Here is a 27,448-nt window from a genome sequence, read left to right as displayed (position 1 = left end):
AAGGGACAAACATAAAACATTCACTTACATCACCTTAAGGCCATTTTAACCCATCCAACTTAATATCGCTCAGATGGATGATGCTATCCATGCCATGTTTTATCTCTATTGAAATTGAAAGAAATTTACAATCAGCAAGCTGGTCCAGCCGGCTGACATTAGAGACAAGCTGGAGCAATGGAGGTCAGATGTGAACACTACAATATATGGCCTTCAAATGACATTTCAGCTGTTGTCGGGTGTAGTTGAGCATTCCTGAATAGTAGAAGAGGGGCACTCGACATCGATGTTAGTTTATAACGTTTTCTGACCTATAATGAAGTTTGATTAACTTAATTTTTATTCTGTTTAACAAAATTTAATTGGTGTATTGAAATTGTTGTTAGTAAATTTAAAAACGTATTAGGAAATATTTTTCTATTTCGACTGGTTAGCGGCCTCTATCGGGTTTAATCCGTCACTGCTCTTTCGCATTGGTCATCAATATTAGATTGTTTGGATGCCGACATTCAGCAAAACAACCAATATATACACTGTAGTGGCCAAGTATTTAAGATTAGAAACTATTCACTTCAATAGTAACTGAGTTGCAGTACCTGAGAACGGCCACTGCTCAGTGTATGGGGCTGTGGAGCTCCGTACATTGTAAACTTCCAACTGCAGCAGGACCTGGTGACAGCCGATCAGTTGGGGTGTTAGGTGTCGGATTCCCACCAATCTACCAATCTGATATTGATGACCTGTCCCAAAAATAGGTCATCAACTTGGAGAGATGAATAAATTGTTTGAAATTTGAATTGTCCAGCTTTGCCAATTTCTAAAAAAAATTCAAACAGTCATGTCAGTATTCCATGACTGCCGAATGTGAGCCTTGTGGTGACCTGATGTGACGCCATTGTAGCAGCATGATGCACACATGATGGTGCACCGGGTCTAGTAATTAGAAGAGGTGCCATAGATTCTGACAGGTAGGAGGCAGGTTTCTGCCCAAAGTACAAAGACCACTGAGGTGTCCACTAGTACAAAGCTAATCAATTCTCTCATCTCTAACTCTGAGGTCTCCTGTATGACTGCATTCAAGCTCTTTAACGGAAACACGCTCTTAGTAATGCCAATGTCCTTCTAGGTATGGGAAGAACACAGCGTACAACGATGGGAAAAGGGGGAGTGGAGACCCCTAAGCAGATCTAACAACACCTTGACTCCCCTATCATCCTTAAATAGGTTCCTCTCCTATCGCCGAGCAGGATACCTTAGCCCTGGCTGACCCTAGAGCTAGGTCCTAGGTAGGGAGGGGGGAGGTGAGCACTAGTCAGCCCCCATTGTAACTAAAGACAAACAAGTGAAACAGACAAGGGGATACACTTAGTTTTGAGAAGACACCTTTGAGATCACGACTACAATCCACAAAGCAAATCCAAAGAGAATCTTGCCGACTTCTAGAATTCCAGACCTGAACAGAAGAATTAATTCTATCACCAGCAACTCTCTGGAGAAACTGACTGTATTTAAAGATCCAGCCAGGGTGTGTTAATTAGCAGCAAAAGGTGTAAATCACCACTGGGTCCTAGAGAGGTATGATGAAAGGATCAAGAAGGTGTCTGCAAGGCCAAGCACAGCGACCTTCTACAGCTAGATCTAGAATGACTGTCTGGCAAATCTGACCCAGCCATGAGAGCCAAAGTCTAGTAAATAATGTGGCAAGTTGAGACTTTGGCTTTTCTTTATACACCCAAGTTGATCTTCTAAACATAAAATATTTAGTATAGGCGTAAAATTGTGCATAAAGTTCATTTTATTTTTTTTCTAAGAGAGAAGAAAAATTGCCCACCAGCTATAATAGATGTCGGGTCCAAAAAATTTTACGTGATTGTGTCCAGAGATTTTTGGTGGCCTTGTGGTAAAGTTATGGATAGCTTGGAGAGACGTCTGTTCTCGGATAATATACCTTTCATTTGATGTATCATGTGCACTATACGAGAGCTGGAGCTGATAAGAGATTATCCTTGATTGGAGAATCCCCTTTAAGGAAAGGAGTGTCGCTATCAAAGCACAAATTTCACGGGTAAAGCTATTGTTAGTTTAATGGGGCCATTTAATTCCCAATATTGGAACAAAGTTGTTTAGACAGAAGCTAGAAAAGCTCCGACGTGATTCCAAGTCTATTCAGACGTCCTTGGATGAAATGTTTGCATTGTATGGAGAAGTTGCTGCTTCATTAAAATGTTTGGAAAGTTTCTTTTACATCTGGCTGGGGAACGGCGGCAGATGTTCTATTTACTTTATAAAATCACTATTGCTGTAAGGGACGGTGAGTGCGAGGATCAGCCACTGCCAAATTTTCTAATTATTCTCGAGAACAGGAAGGAGCAGATACTGTACAGTGATGAATTTCAGCTATTTGGACTAGGATAATTTACTAGTTATAGAATTATTATATAGGGGTGAGAAACATAAGGTGAGGGGCCCAACGAGGATGATTAATAATGAACCCTCGGAAAAGCTACATTATATAACATCTCCATGCATACCAGGATAGGGATGCGGGGTACCATGCATACCAGGATGAGGGATGGGGTGCCATGAATACCCGAATAGGGATTGCTGTGCCATGCATACCAGGATGAAGGGTACCATGCATACCAGGATAGGGATGAGGAGTTTCATGCATACCAGGATGAGGGATGGGATGCCATGCATACCAAGATAGGGATGAGGGGTACCATGCATACCAAGATAGGGATGAGGGGTACCATGCATACCAGGATAGGGATGAGGCGTGCCATGCATACCAGGATAGGGATGAGGAGTGCCATGTATACTAGGATAGGGATGAGGAGTGCCATGCATACCAGTACTGGGGATGAGGGGTGCCATGCACACCAGGACTGGGGATGAGGGGTGCCATGCATACCAGGACTGGGGATGAGGGGTGCCATGCATACCAGGACTGGGGATGAGGGGTGCCATGCATACCAGGATTGGGGATGAGGGAGCCATGCATACCAGGATGAGGGATGGGGTGCCATGCATGCCAGGATTGTGGATGAGGGGTGCCATGCATACCAGGATAAGGGATGGGGTGCCATGCATACCAGGATGAAGGGTACCATACATACCAGGATAGGGATGAGTGGTGCCATGCATACCAGGACTGGGGATGAGGGGTGCCATGCATACTGGATTGGGGGTGAGGGGTGCCATGCATACCAGGATTGGGGGTGAGGGGTGCCATGCATACCAGGATTGGGTATGAGGGGTGCCATGCATACAGGATTGAGGGTGAGGGGTGCCATGCATACAGGATTGGGGATGAGGGTGCCATGCATACCAGGATTGGGTATGAGGGGTGCCATGCATACAGGATTGAGGGTGAGGGTGCCATGCTTACAGGATTGGGGATGAGGGTGCCATGCATACCAGGATTGGGTATGAGGGGTGCCATGCATACAGGATTGAGGGTGAGGGTTGCCATGCATACAGGATTGGGGATGAAGGTGCCATGCATACCAGGATTGGGGGTGAGGGGTGCCATGCATACAGGATTGAGGGTGAGGGGTGCCATGCATACAGGATTGGGGATGAGGGTGCCATGCATACCAGGATTGGGTATGAGGGGTGCCATGCATACAGGATTGAGGGTGAGGGTTGCCATGCATACAGGATTGGGGATGAGGGTGCCATGCATACCAGAATTGGGGGTGAGGGGTGCCATGCATACAGGATTGAGGGTGAGGGGTGCCATGCATACAGGATTGGGGGTGAGGGGTGCTATGCATACCAGGATTGGGGATGAGGGTGCCATGCATATCAGGATTGGGGATGAGGGGTGCTATGCATACCAAGATTGGGAATGAGGGGTGCAATGCATACCAGGATAGAGATGAGGGCGGCACATAACAGGATGGGGGAACAGGATTGGGGAGCACAAATACCAGGATGGGGGCAGCACAAATACCAGGATGGGGGCAGCACATACCAGCATTCAGGAGTGGATTAAGAGTAGCAAGGGCCCCGGGCAGTTTAGAAGGCGTGGCTCCCCCACACACACACCTGATGTATCACGTGACATGTCACATGATCCCCTGTGATAGATCATGTGATAGTTCACATGAAATTAATTTGGCACAATATTAATATATTCATTATAAGAATTTTTTTTACATTAATTGTATGACTTAATATTGAGCACAATTAAGTATGCTGACATTCCCTATATACAGTATGAGACCCTACACACAATATGAGCTGCCACATAATCCTCCTATACACAGCAGGAGGACGCACATAGCCATCTATACACAGCAGGAGGCTGCACGTAGCCATCTATACACAGCAGGAGGCCGCACGTAGCCATCTATACACAGCGGGAGGCCACACGTAGCCATCTATACACAGCGGGAGGTCGCACGTAGCCATCTATACACAGCAGGAGGCCACACGTAGCCATCTATACACAGCGGGAGGCCGCACGTAGTCATCTATACACAGCGGGAGGCCGCACGTAGCCATCTATACACAGCGGGAGGCCGCACGTAGCCATCTATACACAGCAGGAGGCCGCACGTTGCCATCTATACACAGAGGGAGGCCGCACGTAGCCATCTATACACAGCAGGAGGCCGCACGTAGCCATCTATACACAGCGGGAGGCCGCACGTAGCCATCCATACACAGCGGGAGGCCGCACGTAGCCATCTATACACAGCGGGAGGCCTCACGGCGCCATCTAGACACAGCAGGAGGCCACACATAGCAATCTATAAACAGCGGGAGGCCACACGGTGCCATCTATACACAGCAGGAGGCCGCACGGTGCCATCTATATACAGCATGAGGCCGCACGGTGCCATCTATACACAGTGGGAGGCATTATCGGTCTTTACTCCTCTTTGGTCAGACCTCATCTGGAATACTGTGTACAGTTTTGGGCACCACATTTTAAAAGACATAGACAAACTGGAGCAAGTTCAGAGAAGAGCGACCAGAATGGTGACTGGTCTGCAAACCATGTCCTATGAGGAACGGTTGCAGGATTTGGGAATGTTTAGCTTGCAAAAAAGAAGACTGAGAGGAGACTTAATAGCTGTATACAAATATGTCAAGGGCTGTCACATTGTAGAAGGATCATCTTTATTCTCATTTGCACAAGGAAAGACTAGAAGCAATGGGATGAAACTAAATGGGAGGAGACACAGATTAGATATTAGAAAAAACTTTTTGACAGTTAGGGTGATTAATGAGTGGAACAGGCTGCCACGAGAGGTGGTGAGTTCCCCTTCAATGGACATCTTCAAACAGAGGCTGTACAGACATCTGTCTGAGATGATTTAGTGAAACCTGCTTTGAGCAGGGGGTTGGACCAGATGACCCAGGAGGTCCCTTCCAACTCTACCATTCTATGATTCTATGATCTATACGCAGCAGGGGGCCGCACATAGCCATCTATACACAGCAGGGGGCCGCACGTAGCCATCTATACACAGCAGGGGGCCGCACGTAGCCATCTATACACAGCGGGAGTCCGCACGTAGCCATCTAGACACAGCGGGAGGCCGCACGGCGCCATCTAGACACAGCGGGAAGCCGCACGTAGCCATCTATACACAGCAGGAGGCCGCACGTAGTCATCTATACACAGCAGGAGGACGCACGGCGCCATCTACACACAGCAGGAGGCCGCACGGCGCCATCTACACACAGCGGGAGGCCGCACAACGCCATCTAGACACAGCGGGAAGCCGCATGTAGCCATCTATACACAGCAGGAGGCCGCACGTAGCCATCTATACACAGCGGGAGGTCGCACGGGGCCATCTATACACAGCGGGAGGCCGCACGGGGCCATCTATACACAGTGGGAGGCCACACGGCGCCATCTATACACAGCGGGAGGCCGCACGTAGCCATCTATACACAGAGGGAGGCCGCACATAGCCATCTATACACAGTAGGAGGACGCACGGCACCATCTACACACAGCAGGAGGCCGCACGGCGCCATATACACACAGCGAGAAGCCGCACGTAGCCATCTATACACAGCAGGAGGCCACACGTAGCCATCTATACACAGCGGGAGGCCGCACGGGGCCATCTATACACAGTGGGAGGCTGCACGGGGCCATCTATACACAGCAGGAGGCCACACGGCGCCATCTATACACAGCGTGAGGCCACACGTAGCCATCTATATACAGCGGGAGGCCGCACGGGGCCATCTATACGCAGCAGGAGGCCGCACGGGGTCATCTATACACAGCAGAAAGCTGCACGTAGTCATCTACACACAGCAGGAGGCCGCACGTAGCCATCTATACATAGCGGGAGGAGGCCGCACGTAGCCATCTATACACAGCAGGAGGCCGCACGGGCCCATCTATACACAGCAGGGGGCCGCACGTAGCCATCTATACACAGCAGGAGGCCGCACATAGCCATCTATACACAGCGGGAGGCCACACGGGGCCATCTATACACAGCAAGAGGCTGCACGGCGCCATCTATACACAGCGGGAGGCCGCACGTAGCCATCTATACACAGCAGGAGGCCGCACGTAGCCATCTATACACAGCGGGAGGCTGCACTTGGCCATCTATACACAGCAGGAGGCCGCACGGCGCCATCTATACACAGCGGGAGGCCGCATGTAGCCATCTGTACACAGCGGGAGGCCGCAATGGGCCATCTATACGCAGCGGAAGGCCGCACTGAGTCATCTATACACAGCAGGAGGCCGCACATAGCCATCTACACACAGCGGGAGGCCGCACGTAGCCATCTATACACAGCTGGAGGAGGCCGCACGTAGCCATCTATGCACAGCAGGAGGCCGCATGGAGCCATGTATACACAGCAGGAGGCCACACATAGCCATCTATGCACAGCGGGAGGCTGCACGGTGCCATCTATACACAGCAAGAGGCTGCACGGCGCCGTTTATATACAGCAGGATGCCGCACGTAGCCATCTATACACAGCGGGAGGCCGCACGGGTCCATCTATATGCAGCGGAAGGCTGCACGTAGCCATCTATACACAGCAGGAGGCCGCACGGGGCCATCTACACACAGCGGGAGGCCGTACGTAGCCATCTATACTCAGCGGGAGGAGGCCGCATGGGGCCATCTATACACAGCAGGAGGCCGCACGTAGCCATCTATATACAGCAGAAGGCCGCACGTAGCCATCTATACAAAGCAAGAGGCCGCACGTAGCCATCTATACACAGCGGGAGGCCTCACGGAGCTATCTAAACAGAGTAGGAGGCCGCACGGCGCCATCTAGACACAGCAGGAGGCAGCACGGCGCCATCTAGGTACAGCAGGAGGCCGCACGGCATCATCTAGACACAGCGGGAGGCCGCACGTAGCCATGTATACACATCGGGAGGCCGCACGTAGCCATCTATACACAGCAGGAGGCCGCACGGCGCCATCTATACGCCGCGGGAGGCAGCACGGGGCCATCTATACACAGCAGGAGGCTGCACGTAGCCATCTACACACAGCGGGAGGCCGCACGTAGCCATCTATACACAGTGGGAGGAGGCCGCACGTAGCCATCTTTACACAGCAGGAGGCCGCACGGGGCCATCTATACACAGCGGGAGGCTGCACGGGGCCATCTATACACAGCGGGAGGCCGCGCGGCGCCATCTATACTCAGCGGGAGGCCACACATAGCCATCTATACACAGCGGGAGGCCGCGCGGGGCCATCTTTACGCAACGGGAGGCCGCACAGGGCCATCTATACACAGCAGGAGGCTGCACGTAGCCATCTACACACAGCGGGAGGCCTCACGGCACCATATAGACAGAGCAGGAGGCCGCAGGGCGCCATCTAGACACAGCAGGAGGTCGCACGGCGCCATCTATACACAGCGGGAGGCCGCACGTAGCCAACTATACACAGCGGGAGGCCGCACGGGGCCATCTATACACAGTGGGAGACCACACGAGGCCATCTATACACAGCAGGAGGCTGCACGTAGCCATCTACACACAGCGGGAGGCCGCACGTAGCCATCTACACTCAGTGGGAGGAGGCCGCACGTAGCCATTTATACACAGCAGGAGGCCGCACGTAGCCATCTTTACACAGCAGGAGGCTGCACGGGGCCATCTATACACAGCGGGAGGCCGCGCGGCGCCATCTATACACAGCGGGAGGCCACACATAGCCATCTATAGACAGCGGGAGGCCACGCAGGGCTATCTTTACGCAATAGGAGGCCGCACAGGGCCATCTACACACAGCAGGAGGCTACACGTAGCCATCTGCGTGCAGCCTCCTGCTGCGTATAGATGGCCCCGTGCAGCCTCCCGTTGCATATAGATGGCCCCGTGCGGCCTCCCGCTGTGTATAGATGGCCCCGTGCAGCCTCCCGCTGTGTATAGATGGCCCCGTGCAGCCTCCTGCTGTGTATAGATGGCTATGTGCGGCCTCCTGCTGTGCTGGTGTGGTGCTGCCCTAATGGTCACAGCAGGGAGAATATTACTCCTGGTGGACAGCCCACAACCATTCTGTCTGGCTGGGCATTACCACAAGTCTCAGCCACATCTGTGTCCCTGGCTGAACAGCGCCTGCACAGTCCAGTGATATTGGTCATGATGTCTCCTCCATCACCAGCACTGCCAACAGAACGAATACAGTGGCGCCAGAAGCAGACAGGTCTAAGCAGAGATGTAATACTGGTTTTGTAGATAAGGAAGTTATATATTTACATAGTAATGGATGTAAAGGCAATATATTATAGGGGCTGTTATGTAACACGGGTATTTTAGATGCCGTGACACAGAAACACAGAGCTGCCAATACGGGGTTAATAAAAAGGGGGGGGTTATAAGAACAAGGTCAGTCTCCATGCAGGGAGCAACAAGGAAAATAAGGGGGGAAAAACATGGAAAATAGCAGGTGAAAGTCTATAACTAACAGTTCACAGTCTGACAAGATGTAGCAGAGCCGAACCGGTTGTAAACGTTAGTTTGTACACTTAGCTGACTCTGGCTCCTCACAAGGCAGTCGCCAGCGGATGCAGGTGATGATTTCTTCAGGCTTCCCCGCCCAAACAATGCTCCGTCTTCTGGCGGTAGCGGGCAGTCTCCGGTTTTACCCACTGAGCCCCTAGTCCATAACACGGCAGCTCACGTGCCTCGGCTCCACGGACCCTGCATCTCTTCTCTAGTTGGCATGACTCCTCCGGTCCACTGCACTCGGCTCTTGCTAATGTAGCACCCTGAGGATTCGGCTGCTACAGGGGTATTACACCTCAAGCCAGAGGTGTGGTATTCCACTCCCGGGTAAGGATGGAGTGTGGAACTGAGCTTAGTAGGCTGCATGCACTACATACATCCCATTTCCGGGGGACAGAACTACGGTACTCCCACCAGTATATGTGCAGGTACGACAGCGTCTGTCCCTGGCTGGAGTGGGAGGGGGGTGGAACATCCCAGTAGTGTAAGGGCAGATAGGGGGAGTAGTCTGGGTAAAGCTAGGAGCTCATTGGGTGCTAGTCACCTGGGCTCACACATAGAGGGAGGTATATAAGGTGGGCACCATCTTAGATCAGAGTTCAGTTCAGGCAGGAGGAGAAGAGGAGAAGAGTTCAGCCAGGAGGGCTGACAGGGAGCTGTGGCTCCGGCTGGGCCCAGCTCCAGAGCCAAGCCTGCAGAGGAGAGAGGAGAAAGAAAGGCCCAGAGTGGAAGATCAGAGGGAACCCTAAGAACCCAGAATCAGACCAAAAAGGGTGAAGGGTTGGCGGACATGGGTACCGGAACCCGAACTGGTGGAGGCCACTTATCCTCAGCCAGGAACCGGAGGTCGTGGTCAAGATTTGCCACGACCCTCACCAAATCCACCAGAAAGGCACACCAAGCATAGGGTCAGGGAGCCCAGAGGAGGTTTGACCACCAAGAGACCCGAGGGAGCCGGCCAAAGGTGGATCCCTGGTGGGAACGGCCAGGAGAAAGAGAGGGAGAAGGGAGCTCAGGACCACGCTCCAGAACTGCCTGGGGGTTAGCCGAGTCCAGGACCTGGTGGACGCAGCACGGCTCGGGTGGTCACTCAAGGCCAGAGTGACTGAGAGAACACTTGTGAGTAAAACCCCTGAAACTGCATCTCCTGACTCTGACTCTTCTTACTGACCGTCACAACCCCCATCATCTTCACCTGCTGCCCTGAGGCCATACCCCTCCCGTTGGGGGTTATACCATCATCGCTGCACCCATCTCACCGGCCTCAGCGGACTGTTCTGCAGCGGCGGCTGCAAAGCCGCACTCAACGGGTGGCGTAGTCGACATCCAAGTTAACATCTACTGCCATAGACTGCCACTTAGTTTGACACCCTGGGCACGGACCGGGTCACCGCCACAAGGACTACTACCCCTATCCAGATCTGGCTCCGGGTATCCCCTGAACATGGCCCAGGGGGTGCGTCAACTTTGGCGTAGTCGGCAGGATAACGTGCCCGCAACCACCGGGTACTGCGTGCCTGAAGAAAAGTTTATCTGTACCGTAAAAAGAAGTCTCCCGCCAATTCCGGAGGGTCCCCGCCATCGGACGCCATTACGGGTCGTTTCCCGCCGGTTGCCCGCCATCTGCAGCTTTTTCCCGCCATCCACGGAGTTTCCCGCCACTGGGAGACGATTCCCGCCATCTGAGAAGATTTCCCGCCCTGGCAGAGCGGACGCCATTATGGGCGTGCCAGAGGGTGGTAAGAGACGACCTCCCATCGTGGGCCAGGACCAAGAATGGCGCCAAAAACGAAGACCGCCCCCACCAGCAGAGACTGCAATGATTGAGATGTCCATCAGCGTGGGGGGTCTGCCCCTGGAACTGACAATCACCAAGTTGCCCCAGGACCGCCCTCAATGGGGGCGGATACAGAAAAAAAGAGCGAAGATGGGTGCAGCCTGGGGGAGTCTGTAGGAGCCGTACCCGGAGATGGAGGGAGAGGCAGGCAGCACCGACCCTGTGGTCAGGAGCCTGATGCAAGCAACCACCCCACAAGACCTGGTGGAGATCCTGGCACAGCTCCCCCGAGACCGGGAGCGTGCACAGACCGCGCTGGAGGGCCTCGCACGGAGGATGGCCCAGGTGCAGCGAGAAACGCTGATGGAGTGGAGCAGGGAGATGGCCCAGCAGGCTGGAACCCGCCAGCGGAGCACACCACCCGCAACGAGGAGCACGCCTGCCCCTGAAGAGGATGCAGAAGGGACGGAGGCCGGAGACGACGCCGCAGAGGGAGCTGAAGAGACGGAGGCAAGTAAAGGGGACGTTACTACCCCGAGCCCAGCCACCGTAAGCCTACCGCCGCTCCCCGTCGCAGAGCCCGAAGTCCCACTGATCGTGCCCGTTGCCGCACCGCTACCGCTCCAGACTAGGCCCCAAGCAGGAGCCGCGACCACGCCCCCTGTGACGTCACGCGCCTCAACCCTGAGCGCGGCCAAGCAGGAGACGCCACCGGCCTGGTCGCAAGGCCGAGTGCCCCCGGGCGCCGCCGTCTTCACGGTGCCCTTTACCTTCAGGGTACCCCAAGCCTGGTCGCAAGGCCTAGTGATCCCGGGCGCCGCTGCCACCACCGCGCCCTCAACTTCCACTGTGCCGCACCTGGGTGAAGACTTGTTTGCCCAGCACACTTGCCCGGATGGGCAGCCCTTTGCGTGGCCACCGGAGTACCATCATCCCCGACTCCGGAAAGAAAGACCCCTGGATGAGCCCCTAATCCCAGCTCCGGCGCCCGTCAAGATGACCCCGCTCTCGTTAGAGGAGGCGCAGTTTGAGTGGGACCCCGCAGGAGGAGACCTCATCGGGTTCACTCAGGAGACCCGGGCGGCCGCAACTGAGCGTGCGGAGTGCTGCCGCCAGCAGTTGGAAGTCTTTGAGCGAGAACGGAGAGAGAGACGGGTCCGCGAGGAGCGGCTGCAAGTAAAGAGTGCAGAACAAAAGAGCCGGACCCGAAGGAACCCCCGTGCAGCCCACGGTCCCCGTGCCACCGGGACTGTAATCAAATTCCAACTGCAGCACGGTTGGGGCTTCATCAGAGATCATCACACCCCCGGCGACGTCTTCGTGACCAGAAGAGATGTCGAGTTCCACCTACCGGAGGGACACAGAGGTCGTGACCTTTACCTGGGTGATGAGGTCACCTTCACCCGGCACCAATGTGCCAAAGGACCCTATGCCCTTCATGTACACCGACTGACAGAGAAAGAGCTGAGGTGTCAGGAGGAGCAAGAGGACCCGGACAGGTCTGAAGGGTACACGGAGGAAAGAGCAGGAGGACGCCGCTACTAAAGTACGGTAAATGGAACTGTACATAGTTATCCGTAAGGGTATAAGAACTGCTGCTAATTTAAATATGTTCCCCGTTGGGACAAGTGTGAACTTAAACCCGTGTGTCCCCTATCCCTTAACAGGCTGAGGACTGTGAACAGCCATTCCTTTTCCCCACTGGCCGAGGACTGAGAGCGGCCACCTCCCCTTGTATATAGTTGCGCTTTCTAAGGCGCCCCCTACTGGTTTTATAGGAAACTGTTGTTCTTGAACTGACTGTTGCACTTCTACCTGGTCACAAGCGCACAGTGGCCAGTAACTCAAAGAACATTATTATGAAAGAGTTTTATATGAAAGAAAAAGTTTATATTGTTTAAATCTGATAATGTTTAATGTTTGATATGTTCTTGTATGTTTTGAAAAAAAAATTGTATGTTTTTGGATATTTTATTCTTTTACAGCCCGGGGACGTGCTGTGGTTTACCAGGGGGGAATGTAGCACCCTGAGGATTCGGCTGCTACAGGGGTATTACACCTCAAGCCAGAGGTGTGGTATTCCACTCCCGGGTAAGGATGGAGTGTGGAACTGAGCTTAGTAGGCTGCATGCACTACATACATCCCATTTCCGGGGGACAGAACTACGGTACTCCCACCAGTATATGTGCAGGTACGACAGCGTCTGTCCCTGGCTGGAGTGGGAGGGGGGTGGAACATCCCAGTAGTGTAGGGGCAGATAGGGGGAGTAGTCTGGGTAAAGCTAGGAGCTCATTGGGTGCTAGTCACCTGGGCTCACACATAGAGGGAGGTATATAAGGTGGGCACCATCTTAGATCAGAGTTCAGTTCAGGCAGGAGGAGAAGAGGAGAAGAGTTCAGCCAGGAGGGCTGACAGGGAGCTGTGGCTCCGGCTGGGCCCAGCTCCAGAGCCAAGCCTGCAGAGGAGAGAGGAGAAAGAAAGGCCCAGAGTGGAAGATCAGAGGGAACCCTAAGAACCCAGAATCAGACCAAAAAGGGTGAAGGGTTGGCGGACATGGGTACCGGAACCCGAACTGGTGGAGGCCACTTATCCTCAGCCAGGAACCGGAGGTCGTGGTCAAGATTTGCCACGACCCTCACCAAATCCACCAGAAAGGCACACCAAGCATAGGGTCAGGGAGCCCAGAGGAGGTTTGACCACCAAGAGACCCGAGGGAGCCGGCCAAAGGTGGATCCCTGGTGGGAACGGCCAGGAGAAAGAGAGGGAGAAGGGAGCTCAGGACCACGCTCCAGAACTGCCTGGGGGTTAGCCGAGTCCAGGACCTGGTGGACGCAGCACGGCTCGGGTGGTCACTCAAGGCCAGAGTGACTGAGAGAACACTTGTGAGTAAAACCCCTGAAACTGCATCTCCTGACTCTGACTCTTCTTACTGACCGTCACAACCCCCATCATCTTCACCTGCTGCCCTGAGGCCATACCTCTCCCGTTGGGGGTTATACCATCATCGCTGCACCCATCTCACCGGCCTCAGCGGACTGTTCTGCAGCGGCGGCTGCAAAGCCGCACTCAACGGGTGGCGTAGTCGACATCCAAGTTAACATCTACTGCCATAGACTGCCACTTAGTTTGACACCCTGGGCACGGACCGGGTCACCGCCACAAGGACTACTACCCCTATCCAGATCCGGCTCCGGGTATCCCCTGAACATGGCCCAGGGGGTGCGTCACTCCCATTACTCGAGCCAGGAGCCTGGACCCTCTCACACTGCTCTGCTCCGCAGGACTCAGCTCCGCTTTCCTGCGCAAAACGTCCTCGTCTCTTCCTCTCTCCAGTTACACCAGGAGTCCTTCAGTCACCTGACTTCCCAGCTCTGTCTCTGGACACACCCCCAACTTCCCAGTCACATGACTCCTGTGCTCGCAGTCTGTCTCCCACCTGCAACAGGAGGTACGGCCCCGGCAGTTCCGGATCCCTTGATCGGTAAGCACTTACATCCCGGTCTTCCACCTTACAGTTATGTCATACAACTTGTCAGTAAATTCTGAGTTAATGAAGAGGGAGGTCTTCTGTTCAAGATCCTTATCCTCCTGGCCGAAGTTAAGAGTAGTCACTAAGAGCCTCCACCTCTGACTGGGAAGGACTCGTTCTCTCCTGATTTATACAAAAAACCCATTGGTATGGATGGTCACTGTGTAATACTTCATTTCACCTCTGGAGATGCTGCAGAGAAATGTAACACTATCAGGTCTCATCAAAGATTATAGTTCAGTCCAAACAACTTTTAGTCATGGGATCCTTCTAAAAAGTAGAGATTGTCCAAAAACGGAAAACCTCCTTAAACCAGGGAAGGGGTGAATGATGTGGAAAATGGAAAAAAGAGATTTTTTTTCTCTATTACCCCCTCGATACAGAGAAAGACAAAAACCCCTATAAGACATGATGAGACCACTTGCTCTAAAAAAAGAAATCCTTCCTGATCCTACAAGGCAATGAGATGAATTTCACAGCCGGAAGCTTGTATTATCAGGTATTTGTTGAAGTTTATAATCAAAGAATAGAAAAATTATTTCCTTCAGGCAGAAGAAAATTTTTTTTTCTGAGATCATAAAAGCTCACATTGTAGAGAAGTAAACCGTGTCACTCTTCCATACCAGACATTAATGTGTAAATTCCAGTTGAGCGTCATCATGGATCAGGATTTGCCGATAGTTATTGACAGTATTTCAGACGTAATGAGTTTCCTCTGTAATCTCATCAATCTTTCATTCTTAATCTGACAGCAGTCTATTTAAACCTGCCAGGCGCTTTTTTTGCTCTCACATGCAATTTATGTAAGTAAACTAAACTATAGATGTATTGGTATAAATTATTTTCTGTATTTAAAGGGGCTCTTCACTTACATGGCTTTAAAGGGAATTTATCAACAGGGTTTTGTTCCCCCGTCTGAGAGGACAATGATTTAGGGACAGAGATTGTGATTCCGGTGATGTGTCACTTACTAGGCTGTTTGCTGTAGTTTTAATAAAATCCTGGTTTTCTCTGCTGCAGATCTAGCAGTGCTCAGAATGCTGAGCCCTATATAACCCCGCTCACACCACTGATTGGCAGCTTTCCATGTGGACTTTACACAGGCAGAAAGCTGCCAATCGGTGGTAGGCGTGGGGTTTTACTACCTAGCAGCAGGTTTATTAGTCCTCTAGTGATAATTTCCTATAAGCAGCCGAGTGAGTTACATATCCCTCGAATCAAGGTCTCTGCCCCTGAAATACAGATTAGGTGGCAAAAACTTGGTGATAAATTCCCTCTAAGTGGTTGTCCAGTTAGCATAAAATCTCTTCTAGATGTAAGCAGTACGTGGGCATATTCCTTTGTAATAAAGTCCCCCATGCTCATGTCGGACCCCTTTTATGACATCCATGTGTCCCTTGATTACCAACGGTCCTGATTTTGTTAGGGAAGATCCGCCAATTGGACCACAAAAAGGGCAAGGCTTACCCAAAGCTTTAGTTCGGGGAAGTTCTGGGCTGTTTCTAAATATCCTGGATACTTATTTGTATTAATGTGATATTTTTGGATGTTTTGGGAACATTCTTCCATAGAATGAAGAAGCTAATAAATGTCTATTGATTTAGGGCTAAAATATTAGTAAAGTGTCATCCTAACCAGGGTTGTCCTGAGTATTCACCTCCTTTAAATTGACAAAAAGTTGCTCTACCAAGGCGCTCAGCTTCTTAATTGCTAGGGTTAAGTTTCCCAATAAACTCTGTATTGATTCACTCGCTCTCATATGCATTAGGCCTTAGGATTTAGACAGTGTTCACACAGGCAATGGAGTTTTGGTCCAAATATGTGCAGTTTTTTATTGCTTTCCACAGGTTGCTCAGCACCAAAATAACAGAATCCTAAACATAAATCCTTAGCATTATTCAGGCGCTAGCTAAATAGTATAGACCCTGACTACTTCAGACACAGCTTAGCTGGTACCAGTTCGGTCACACAAAACTGCTGTTGTCCATAGCAACCACTGATACTTGCGGTTCTCTACATGCGGCATGTGCAGATTTTTCTCAAAGAGATTCTGGCTTGTTTCTCACTTCAACTTCAAGACACATCCATGCTGGTCAGTCTCCCCAGCTGACTGACTCAGATGAACACCTAGCCTGTTTATATGCAGAGCTAACCAGGTGCACTAACCAAAGCCTGCAGAGCTAGCATTTAACCCTAGCCTACCTGGCATTGCTACAACTCATTGAGTAAAGTGCAGTAGTTTTTCACAGAATCTCTAGCAACCAAACTGCAAGTCAAGACCCAACTGTTTAGAGCAAATCTTGATTACCTCCGAGCTCAAAGATTTAACACTGTTACTCAACACTCTCCATTCCAGCACTTTCCCTTGCTGGGGGCCGTGGCATTGGACATCATTTGCATCTGGTTGTTAAGCAATCTGACTCATCTTTCTTCCAATTCAACATCCTACTTCAAAATAGGTTGCGGAAATGAGGTTCCTGTCTTTGGTTCTCTTTCTCCAGTCCATAGTCCATGTTAAGCTATCAGCTAATGAGGAGGTCCTCAGAAAGTGCACGGTGCTTGGTTATTTAGGTCCATCCTTTCTGAACTCCTCTTTAATTTTCGTATCTGTTCCTGATCCTGACCCCAGCCTTGTTCCTGGCTTGGCTCCTATCTCATACTTTTGCATTGATTGTCTGGTACCTGATGTTCTACCTCCTAAAACATTACCCTAGTTTGCAGCATTGTGATTGATTTTCTGGTGACAACCCTCTTATTCATTACAGACCATGCCCCAGCTCTACCTGTCTCAAGTCCATAACTAGTACCTGGGAATTGACCTGGTACCTTGACCTGGGACCAAGGTAACAATATCCATATTGTAACGATGGTGTTGGGACTATGGGCGCTAACAGGGCCCTAGAATTAGGGGCGCCTTAGTGTATCCCTGTTCCCTGGTTTACTCCTGAAGGTGGAGACGCCGGTTCACGTGCTTTTCTATGCTTCTATATCAACCCTTATTTGTCCTCTCCCCCACCAAGGGTAGTGGGAAGCTGAAGTGTATAGGAACACTCTAACCAGACAAACAAGGGAAGATGGACAGGAATAAATGAAAATACCAACCATACAAAATTCACACACCAAACAACAGAGTGGAACATATGGGAGTTTAAGAAAGCAGAAATCAAGTAGGAGAGGATAAGGATGTGCTCTCAGACAAAACTCCAAGCAACAATCTCCTGAAAAAGTCTCCAAACACCTACTTCACCCATGAACTACACCTCCAACTCCAGATCCAGGCAGTAAGAACTAACACTAGCAATCTCTAAGAGCATATATAGTAGAGGTTAGGGGCCAACACTGAACAGCTGAAATAATTCAGGTAGGAAAGCTCCAGGAGCATCAATTGAACAAATTAACCCTTGCACTGCTAGCAAAGAAAAAAACTGCACTATTTAATACGATGGTGAAGTGCTTCAAACTAGTGCAGGAGTTCGTGAGACACTGCAGTCTTCTAGCCCCTCTCTGGCGCGGTATCCCTGTGACACATATGATAGCCAATATGAACCTTGACAATTGGCAATTTTAACTCCTTTTCTTGGTCTCCTTACTAGTCAAAGTTACCATAGATGCCTCTTTCCTTACATAATCTGGGTAAAGAATGCACTGAAATTTTAAAATTCCATCCCATTTCTAACTTAAAAGGGATATGTTAGCAGGTTTTTGCTCTCTCATCTGAGAGCAGCATGATATAGGGACTGAGACCCTAATTCCAGAGAGTTTAACCCCGCCCCCACTGATTGGCAGCTTGCTGTGTAAAACCCCACCCATGCCACTGATTGGCAGCTTTCTTTGTACAGTACAGACTAAAAGTTTGGACACACTTTCTCATTTAAAGATTTTTCTGTATTTTCATGACTATGAAAATTGTACATTCACACTGAAGGCATCAAAACTATGAATTAACACATGTGGAATTATATACTTAACAAAAAAGTGTGAAACAACTGAAAATATGTTTTGTATTCTAGGTTCTTCAAAGTAGCCACCTTTTGCTTTGATGACTGCTTTGCACACTCTTGGCATTCTCTTGATGAGCTTCAAGAGGTAGTCTACTTTGGCTACTTTGAAGAACCTAGAATATAAGACATATTTTCAGTTGTTTCACACTTTTTTGTTAAGTATATAATTCCACATGTGTTAATTCATAGTTTTGATGCCTTCAGTGTGAATGTACAATTTTCATAGTCATGAAAATACAGAAAAATCTTTAAATGAGAAGGTGTGTCCAAACTTTTGGTCTGTACTGTATAACTCCACCCCCACACTCCTGATTGGCAGCTTTCTGTGTACACTTTGCATAACCAAAACCTAATAGGTCAACAAAATGAGCATCTGTAGCGTCGGCGTCCCTGCCTCCTGCTAGACAGGGACGCTGTTCCCCTCACCTCTCCGCTCCGTGACCGGCGTCCTCCTCCCGCTCTGCTGGCAGCGCGCGCTGCTTCCCGGCCACTGTGCTTAGGGCGCGCGCGCGCTCCCCCTCTCTTAAAGGGGCCGCGCGCGCCGTCCTAAGGAGTCCCCGGCCAATGGCCGGAGGGCCTCACCATATATAAGGCACCTCCTCCAAAATGGAGGTGCCCGAGCAATGTTGTTGCAAAGCCTTCACTCTGCTTCAGCCCTCAGGTCCCGTTACCAGTTACCTGCCAGTCACCTGCCAGATTCCTGCTTGATACCTGCCTGATATCCGCTTACCTGCTTGCAAGCCTGCGGTCCGACGGTCTGCCTTCCGACACCTGTCAGTCTGTCTATGGACCAGCCTGCCCGCTCACCTGGGAGCGCTCACCTGCTACCTGCCTGCTAGCCTACCTGGAGGCTCTGCCGTCACTTGCCGTGACCACCTGCCAGTCCAGAGACTCTTGCCCGCTCACCTGGGAGCGCTCACCTGCTACCTGCCTGCTAGCCTACCTGGAGGCTCTGCCGTCACTTGCCGTGACCACCTGCCAGTCCAGAGACTCTTGCCCGCTCACCTGGGAGCGCTCACCTGCTACCTGCCTGCTAGCCTACCTGGAGGCTCTGCCGTCACTTGCCGTGACGACCTACCAGTCCAGAGACTCTTGCCCACTCACCTGGGAGCGCTCACCTGCTACCTGCCTGCTAGGCTACCTGGAGGCTCTGCCGTCACTTGCCATGACCACCTGCCTGTCCAGAGACTCTTGCCCGCTCACCTGGGAGCGCTCACCTGCTACCTGCCTGCTAGCCTACCTGGAGGCTCTGCCGTCACTTGCTGTGACCACCTGCCCGTCCAGAGACTCTTGCCCGCTCACCTGGGAGCGTCCACCTGCTACCTGTCTGCTAGTCTACCCAGAGACTGTCCCTGTCACTTGCTGTGACTACCTGCCCTTCTACCCAGAGACTGTCCCTGTCACTTGCCGTGACTACCTGCCCTTCTACCCAGAGACTGTCCCTGTCACTTGCCGTGACTACCTGCCCATCTTCCCTGTGAGCCACCCGCTTCCTTACAAGGACCGCCCCCTTGTATAGTTGCTCAGATGTTCCGCCTCCCAGACCCGTTACAGTTTGCTCAGGCCATGGAGCCCGGTGGCACCCAAGTTCCCTCGCTCTCGGACCTATGTCATGAAATGTCCCGTCAGAGGTCCCAACAGGAGTCCATCCTGAGCCACCTGCGGAATGTCAACTCTCGCCTGGACACTCTGACTGCTCCACCAGCAACCACCGCTAGTGTCATGACTCGCAGCCCGGCAGCGCCGCTGCCCACCAATACCGTGAAAGGCAAATACCATGGCATCCTGTCCCGGACCCCGGCTTTCTGCACCTCTTCGCTTCGGAGGCGACCCCGCTCAAGCTCGGGGCTTCATAAACCAGTGCACCCTGCACTTTGAACTCCTGTCCCACCAGTTTATCTCCGACCGGGCCAAAGTAGCCTTCATCATGTCCCATCTCACGGGGGAGGCACTGGCTTGGCTAAATCCTCTATGGGAGAGAGGAGACCCCCTGGTGTCCAACCTGCCAGCCTTTCTCACGGCTTTCTGGAAGGTCTTCGACGAACCCGGACTGAAGACCTCATCCGCATCATCTCTGCTACGCCTCCATCAAGGAGATCTCACCGTGGGCCAATATGCCATACGGTTCCGTACCCTTGCTTCGGAGCTGGCCTGGGATAACGACGCCCTGGTGTCTGTCTTTTGGGAGGGTCTGTCCGGCCGTATTAAAGATGAACTCGCCGGTCGGGACATACCTACCACTCTCGACGACTTAATAACTCTTGCCACCCGGATTGACATCCGGTTCCAGTAACGCGCCAAAGAGGTCACCCGTGAGAGGAGGTTTCCACGTCTAGCCTCTACCTTTCAGAAACCTGTCACTTCTCCCGCTACTCCCCAGACGCACTCACCCGAGCCTATGCAGGTCGACCAGACCAAGATGGTCAAAACCCGTCAAGAGTTACGCCGTGCCGAGGGGAGCTGCTTCTACTGTGGCAGTAAGGAGCACCGGATCCGTTCCTGCCTGGAGACGTCGGGAAACGCCTGTGTCTAGGATCGCTTAGAGAGGTCGTCCTAGACAAGAGTAAACCCTCTCCATCTCTGTTGCTGTCGGTCTCTATCATCTGCGGGGAGAACCGTTTTTTTGAACTAGCCCAACTTGACTCTGGAGCTGCCGGAAATCTCATTTCTCAGTCTCTGGTAGAGAAATACCGCATTCCCACCAAACCTCTAGCTGTACCCTTATCTGTCGCTGCCGTGGATGGGGGCCTCTTACCACATCCCATCCAACTCATCACCGAATCCATAACCCTGCAGGTGGGAATGCTGCACTCTGAGAGCATCTTCTTTCATGTTCTGCCTGGACTCTCTCACGCCCTCTTACTAGGCCTACCTTGGCTTCAGAGACATGCACCCGTGCTTGATTGGCAGACCGGAGAAGTCCTTCGCTGGGGACAGGACTGCCATAAGACTTGTTTAGTTCCCATCCATCCTGTCCGTCCTTCTCCTACTCCAGCCAATCTACCTGGTCTTCCGGCTCCTTATTGGTCGTATGCGGACGTCTTTAATAAAAAGGAGGCAGAGACATTACCCCCTCATAGACCATACGACTGCCCGATCGACCTGATGCCCGGCGCTACTCCTCCCCGTGGGCGCATTTACCCTTTGTCCGCTGCTGAGACCCGATCCATGTCGGAATATATTGAGGAGAATCTGGCCCGGGGATTCATCCGGAAATCTACTTCCCCGGCGGGAGCAGGCTTCTTCTTCGTCAAAAAGAAGGACGGCTCACTCCGTCCCTGTATAGACTATAGAGGCCTTAACCAGATCACGGTGAAGAATAAATACCCCCTTCCGCTCATTCCGGAATTATTTGACCGTCTGAGGGGGGCTAGAATCTTCACCAAGCTGGACCTCCGTGGGGCGTATAACCTGGTCCGTATCCGTCAGGGGGATGAATGGAAGACGGCATTCAACACCCGGGACGGCCACTATGAATACCTGGTAATGCCCTTCGGTCTCTGTAACGCTCCCGCCGTCTTTCAAGAGTTGGTCAATGACATCTTCCGGGACCTTCTCTACTCCTGCGTAGTGGTGTACCTGGACGACATCTTGGTCTTCTCTCCGGATCTCCCCACACACCGGAGGGATGTTCGTCAGGTTCTGCTCAGGCTCAGTCAGAACCACCTCTACGCTAAATATGAGAAGTGCCTCTTTGAGCAGACCTCGCTTCCGTTTTTGGGCTACATAATTTCTCAGACCGGCCTACGAATGGATCCTGAGAAACTGTCTGCCATCCAGAAGTGGCCTCGACCAGAGGGGTTGAAGGCTATTCAGTGGTTCCTGGGCTTCGCCAACTACTACCGCCTCTTCAAACCGCACTTCTCTTCCCGGACTGCCCCAATCTCTGCGCTCACCCGTAAGGGCACTAATCCCAGAGAATGGCGGCCCGAAGCTGAGGAAGCCTTTATTTCCTTAAAACAGGCTTTCTCTTCCGCCCCGGTGCTGCATCGCCCGGACGGCAACAAGCAATTCTTCCTGGAAGTTGACGCCTCCTCCTCTGGAGCCGGAGCGGTACTTACCCAAAAATCGTCTTCCGGGAGAATGGTAACTTGCGGCTTCTTCTCCAAACTCTTCTCCTCTTCCGAGCGCAACTATTCTATAGGAGACCGAGAGTTATTGGCCATTAAGCTGGCATTGGAGGAGTGGCGTTACCTGCTCGAGGGGGCTCTTCACCCGGTAATAATTTACACGGACCACAAGAACTTGGCTTACCTCCAGAGTGCCCAGAGACTTAACCCGCGCCAAGCCCGGTGGTCCTTGTTTTTCGCTCTCTTTGATTTTGTTCTTCATTTTCGCTCGGCTGACAAAAACATCAAAGCTGACGCCTTGTCCCGATCCTTCCTGGTGTCTGATCTTGAGGAGGAACCTAAACACATCATCGATCCCGCCAGAGTAATGCAGGTGGCCCCCGTGAGTCTAAATCGTCTCCCTCCCGGAAAGACGTTCGTAACGGTACCTGATCGGGAGAAGATCCTACACTGGGGTCACTCGTCTAAGCTTGCTGGCCATGCCGGTCAGAAAAAGACCCTCCAGCTTATCACCCGGCACTACTGGTGGCCTACCCTGCACAAGGACGTAATAGACTTTGTTTCTGCCTGTGTGTCCTGCGCCCGCAACAAGGTTCCGAGACACCTGCCAGCCGGTCGCCTCCTTCCTCTTCCAGTACCTGCTGCCCCCTGGCAGCATATAGATATGGACTTCATAACAGATCTCCCTGTCTCTGCCGGTTGTACGGTCATTTGGGTGGTCGCTGACCGCTTTTCCAAAATGGCTCATTTCATTCCCCTGCCAGGCCTCCCGTCTGCACCCGAGCTGGCTAAAGACTTTATACGCCACATCTTCCGTCTCCATGGCCTGCCCCTCCACATCGTGTCGGATCGTGGGGTTCAGTTCGCCTCACGCTTCTGGAGAGCCACATGTAAGCTGCTAGACGTCACCCTGGACTTCTCCTCCGCATACCACCCACAGTCCAATGGTCAAGTGGAGCGGATCAATCAGATCCTGACCAGTTACCTCCGGCACTTCGTTAATGCCCACCATTCAGACTGGGTGGATCTCCTGCCATGGGCCGAATTCTCTTACAATAATCACGAGAGCGAATCTTCCTCCAAATCCCCGTTTTTTGTAGTCTTCGGTCAGCATCCTCGGATCCCATTTCCCGTCTCCACCTTGGTGGACAATCCGGCTGTGGAATCTCTCGTTAGCAAATTTTCCTCCATTTCGGAGAGTACCCGATCCACACTCCTTCAGTCGTCCGAGCGGATGAAAAAACACGCTGACAAAAAACGCCTGGATCCTCCACAATTCCGTCCTGGAGATAAAGTCTGGCTCTCGTCCAAGTATGTCGGCTCAAGATTCCCTCCTACAAGTTAGGGCCTCGGTTCATCGGCCCACTAGAAGTTATCAAACAAATCAACCCGGTGGCCTATAAATTGAAACTCCCGGCCAACTTGCGGATCCCTAACTCCTTCCATGTATCTCTCCTCAAACCCGTGGTACTTAACTCTTTTTCCAAGTCTACAGGTACGCCTCCTGCTCTGGTTTCCGCTGAAAACGAGTTTGAGGTAGAGAACATTCTGGCCACCAAAAGGGTAAGAGGAAAAACCTTTTTTCTGGTAGATTGGAAGGGGTTTGGTCCTGAGGAGAGAACGTGGGAGCCCCGGGAGAACATCCATGCCCCTCTCATCCTTGATAAATTTCTGTCTGGCCTAAAAAAGGGGGGGCCTAAAGGGGGGGGTACTGTAGCGTCGGCGTCCCTGCCTCCTGCTAGGCAGGGACGCTGTTCCCCTCACCTCTCCGCTCCGTGCCCGGCGTCCTCCTCCCGCTCTGCTGGCAGCGCGCGCTGCTTCCCGGCCACTGTGCTTAGGGCGTGCGTGCTCCCCCTCTCTTAAAGGGGCCGCGCGCGCTGTCCTAAGGAGTCCCCGGCCAATGGCCGGAGGACCTCACCATATATAAGGCACCTCCTCCAAAATGGAGGTGCCCGAGCAATGTTGTTGCAAAGCCTTCACTCTGCTTCAGCCCTCAGGTCCCGTTACCAGTTACCTGCCAGTCACCTGCAAGATTCCTGCTTGATACCTGCCTGATATCCGCTTACCTGCTTGCAAGCCTGCGGTCTGACGGTCTGCCTTCCGACACCTGTCAGTCTGTCTATGGACCAGCCTGCCCGCTCACCTGGGAGCGCTCACCTGCTACCTGCCTGCTAGCCTACCTGGAGGCTCTGCCGTCACTTGCCGTGACCACCTGCCAGTCCAGAGACTTTTGCCCGCTCACCTGGGAGCGCTCACCTGCTACCTGCCTGTTAGCCTACCTGGAGGCTCTGCCATCACTTGCCGTGACCACCTGCCAGTCCAGAGACTTTTGCCCGCTCACCTGGGAGCGCTCACCTGCTACCTGCCTGCTAGCCTACCTGGAGGCTCTGCCGTCACTTGCCGTGACCACCTGCCAGTCCAGAGACTCTTGCCCGCTCACCTGCTACCTGCCTGCTAGCCTACCTGGAGGCTCTGCCGTCACTTGCTGTGACCACCTGCCCGTCCAGAGACTCTTGCCCGCTCACCTGGGAGCGTCCACCTGCTACCTGTCTGCTAGTCTATCCAGAGACTGTCCCTGTCACTTGCTGTGACTACCTGCCCTTCTACCCAGAGACTGTCCCTGTCACTTGCCGTGACTACCTGCCCATCTTCCCTGGGAGCCACCCGCTTCCTTACAAGGACCGCCCCCTTGTATAGTTGCTCAGAGGTTCCGCCTCCCAGACCCGTTACAGCATCTACTTGTTGTAAGTAAGTAAATAGTAATAGTGCATGTAAATAACTCAGGGTACTTAGTAAACACTGTTTTTGATCAAAAAAGTGTAAAAGACTTCCCACTGCGACAAGGTGTACCCATTCGGGACAGTCCTATCCTATAGTATTAAAACCTCACCTTGTGTCAGCCGACCTTAACGTAGATGGGGCAGAGAAGGACCGAGGCCCGACTGGTCAGACACCCAGCGTGGAAAGCTATATAAATGAAATGCCCAGCTCAAAAAATGGAGCGATGCCACTGTTTGTACAAAGTACAAGAAACTACAGCAAAACCAAAGAAATTAGCCGGATCATAAGTTGGTATACATGCAATGTATAGGAGCATGTTCACACCGTAGCCATTTAACAGACAAAACCTAAGGTAGAAACAAAATTGGTTTGACACTATGCATAGGCAGAAAGCTGCCAATCATAGGTGGGGGCGGGGTTGGACCAGGAAGCACAAGATGCCTAGTCCTGTACTGAAAATCTCCTGCTGATAAAACACTGATTTTATTGAAACAGAAACACACAGCCCAGTAAATGACACATCAGTATCGTAGTAGCTGCCTCTACATGATGTTGCTCTCAGATTACATAGCAAAAAACTGTTGACAGATTCCCTTTCAAGGAGATCCAGTGTAACAGGAAATCATTTACATGGAACTTCTCCTATGTAAAGTTCAGTTCAATCCATCACACAGAAATCTGCTGCAGACAAACCTCAAGTTCTGAGATCTTCTTCATTTTAAGATACGAGAAGAAAGGAAATTGCGGCACCTTCTTCTTCCTCCTTCTTCTTAGGTGGGACAATTGGCCATCAGCCTCATCAATAAGCACAGCCATCATCTGTCTGGATACAGCAAATCTACCAAAAGGGCCTGAGAGCCCCATTAGTGACCCAGCCTTTCTCTAACAGGTATTTCAAACTCACATTTTGTTTAAGTGGGTGATAATACAGTGGGATATGATTGTGGTGACCAATGTGATGCTTTATATACACTGATTTATATTGTTAACAACACTATAGTTACAGTATATATAATATTATCAGGAGCAGACATCGGGAACAACTGCTCATTACAACAGCACAGGACAGCCTATAGAAATCCATCACAAGCTCAAACCATGTCAACCCCCATATGTTTCACTGCTATGCAGCGTCCTCAGGGGATTTGGACATAACATAGATGTTACCATTTTCATGATGCCCAATCCCCCTGATGACGCGCATAGCAGTGAAACAGTTTTAAATACCCGTAAAAGAAAGTCTGGGTCACTGCTGAGATCCCCGGGCCTTTTTAGCATGTTTGCTGCATCTGAATTAATTCCTTTCTCAGCATTATCTACTTCACCCTGCTCAATTGTGATGCGGTATATCATCTATTTGGCATCCACCAGATTTTGGAGCAGTGCCGAATTGATATTTGCTTTTCTGTCGAGTTCCTTCATTTTTGGATTTTCAATGCATATATATTCAGTACTTTACAAAAATAACTTTATATGTTCATGTCGTAAGGGAAATGTTTGCCTATCAATAAGATATGTTGGAAAAAAAATGGTGGTGGGCCATGAGTCAGGTCAACATTGATCCATAAGATGCTCCAACGAGTTCCATGGCCTTCTGCCCTCAGTAGACTTCTCATGAAGATTTCTCTACCTCCAAGCAAAGTTGATGGTTTTTCCTTAAAAATCAATGGGTTTGTAATGCCCCGGCCATCTAGTATCGATGTCACCCTGGTGCAACCTCTTACAGAAATCTCCAAGTAGTGCTGATGGAAGTCAAAGGGGCAAAGGACTTGGCTTAGCACCGTATGCCGACATTTTAGCCATCAGCATAAGGCACATTCCAATGATGAAATGTGGCTCCAAAGTGCAAATGCTTTATATTTTTATGTTTGTGTAACCAGGGTTAAACTTACTAATAAAGAGCTCTCTAGTTAAGAGAATTTTCTGCAACATATCATTATCTCCATGATTTCCATAGAAACACTATTACCAGGTGCGGATTGCTTGTTGTTCAGGCTGAATTGCCATTAGTCATTGTCAATTGTCTCTTGATTCTGTTTTCTGACACATCATCTGTTCCCAGCATTGACATCTTGACATGAAGCCGCTTATTGAACACGTTAAGTGTGTGCCCATCATGGCACTTACAAATTGACTTGATTCCAGGTAGAGCAGGACAATGTACCCAGATGATCTTGACTAATGTTAGATCCGAGGAAATCAACGTCACCATACCGACTGAATCGCTGGAGTATAGTAGCATAATCTGGTCAACCTTCCACTTCACTTTGAATTTCCCCAAATAAAAAAAGATTTGGCAGAATTATTAATTT

This window comes from Phyllobates terribilis, unplaced genomic scaffold, assembly GCF_046119375.1.
Source record: "Phyllobates terribilis strain yellow unplaced genomic scaffold, ASM4611937v1 Scaffold_4__5_contigs__length_816908805, whole genome shotgun sequence".
In the NCBI taxonomy this organism is placed as follows: Eukaryota; Metazoa; Chordata; class Amphibia; order Anura; family Dendrobatidae; genus Phyllobates; species Phyllobates terribilis.
This window is presented reverse-complemented; position numbering follows the sequence as displayed.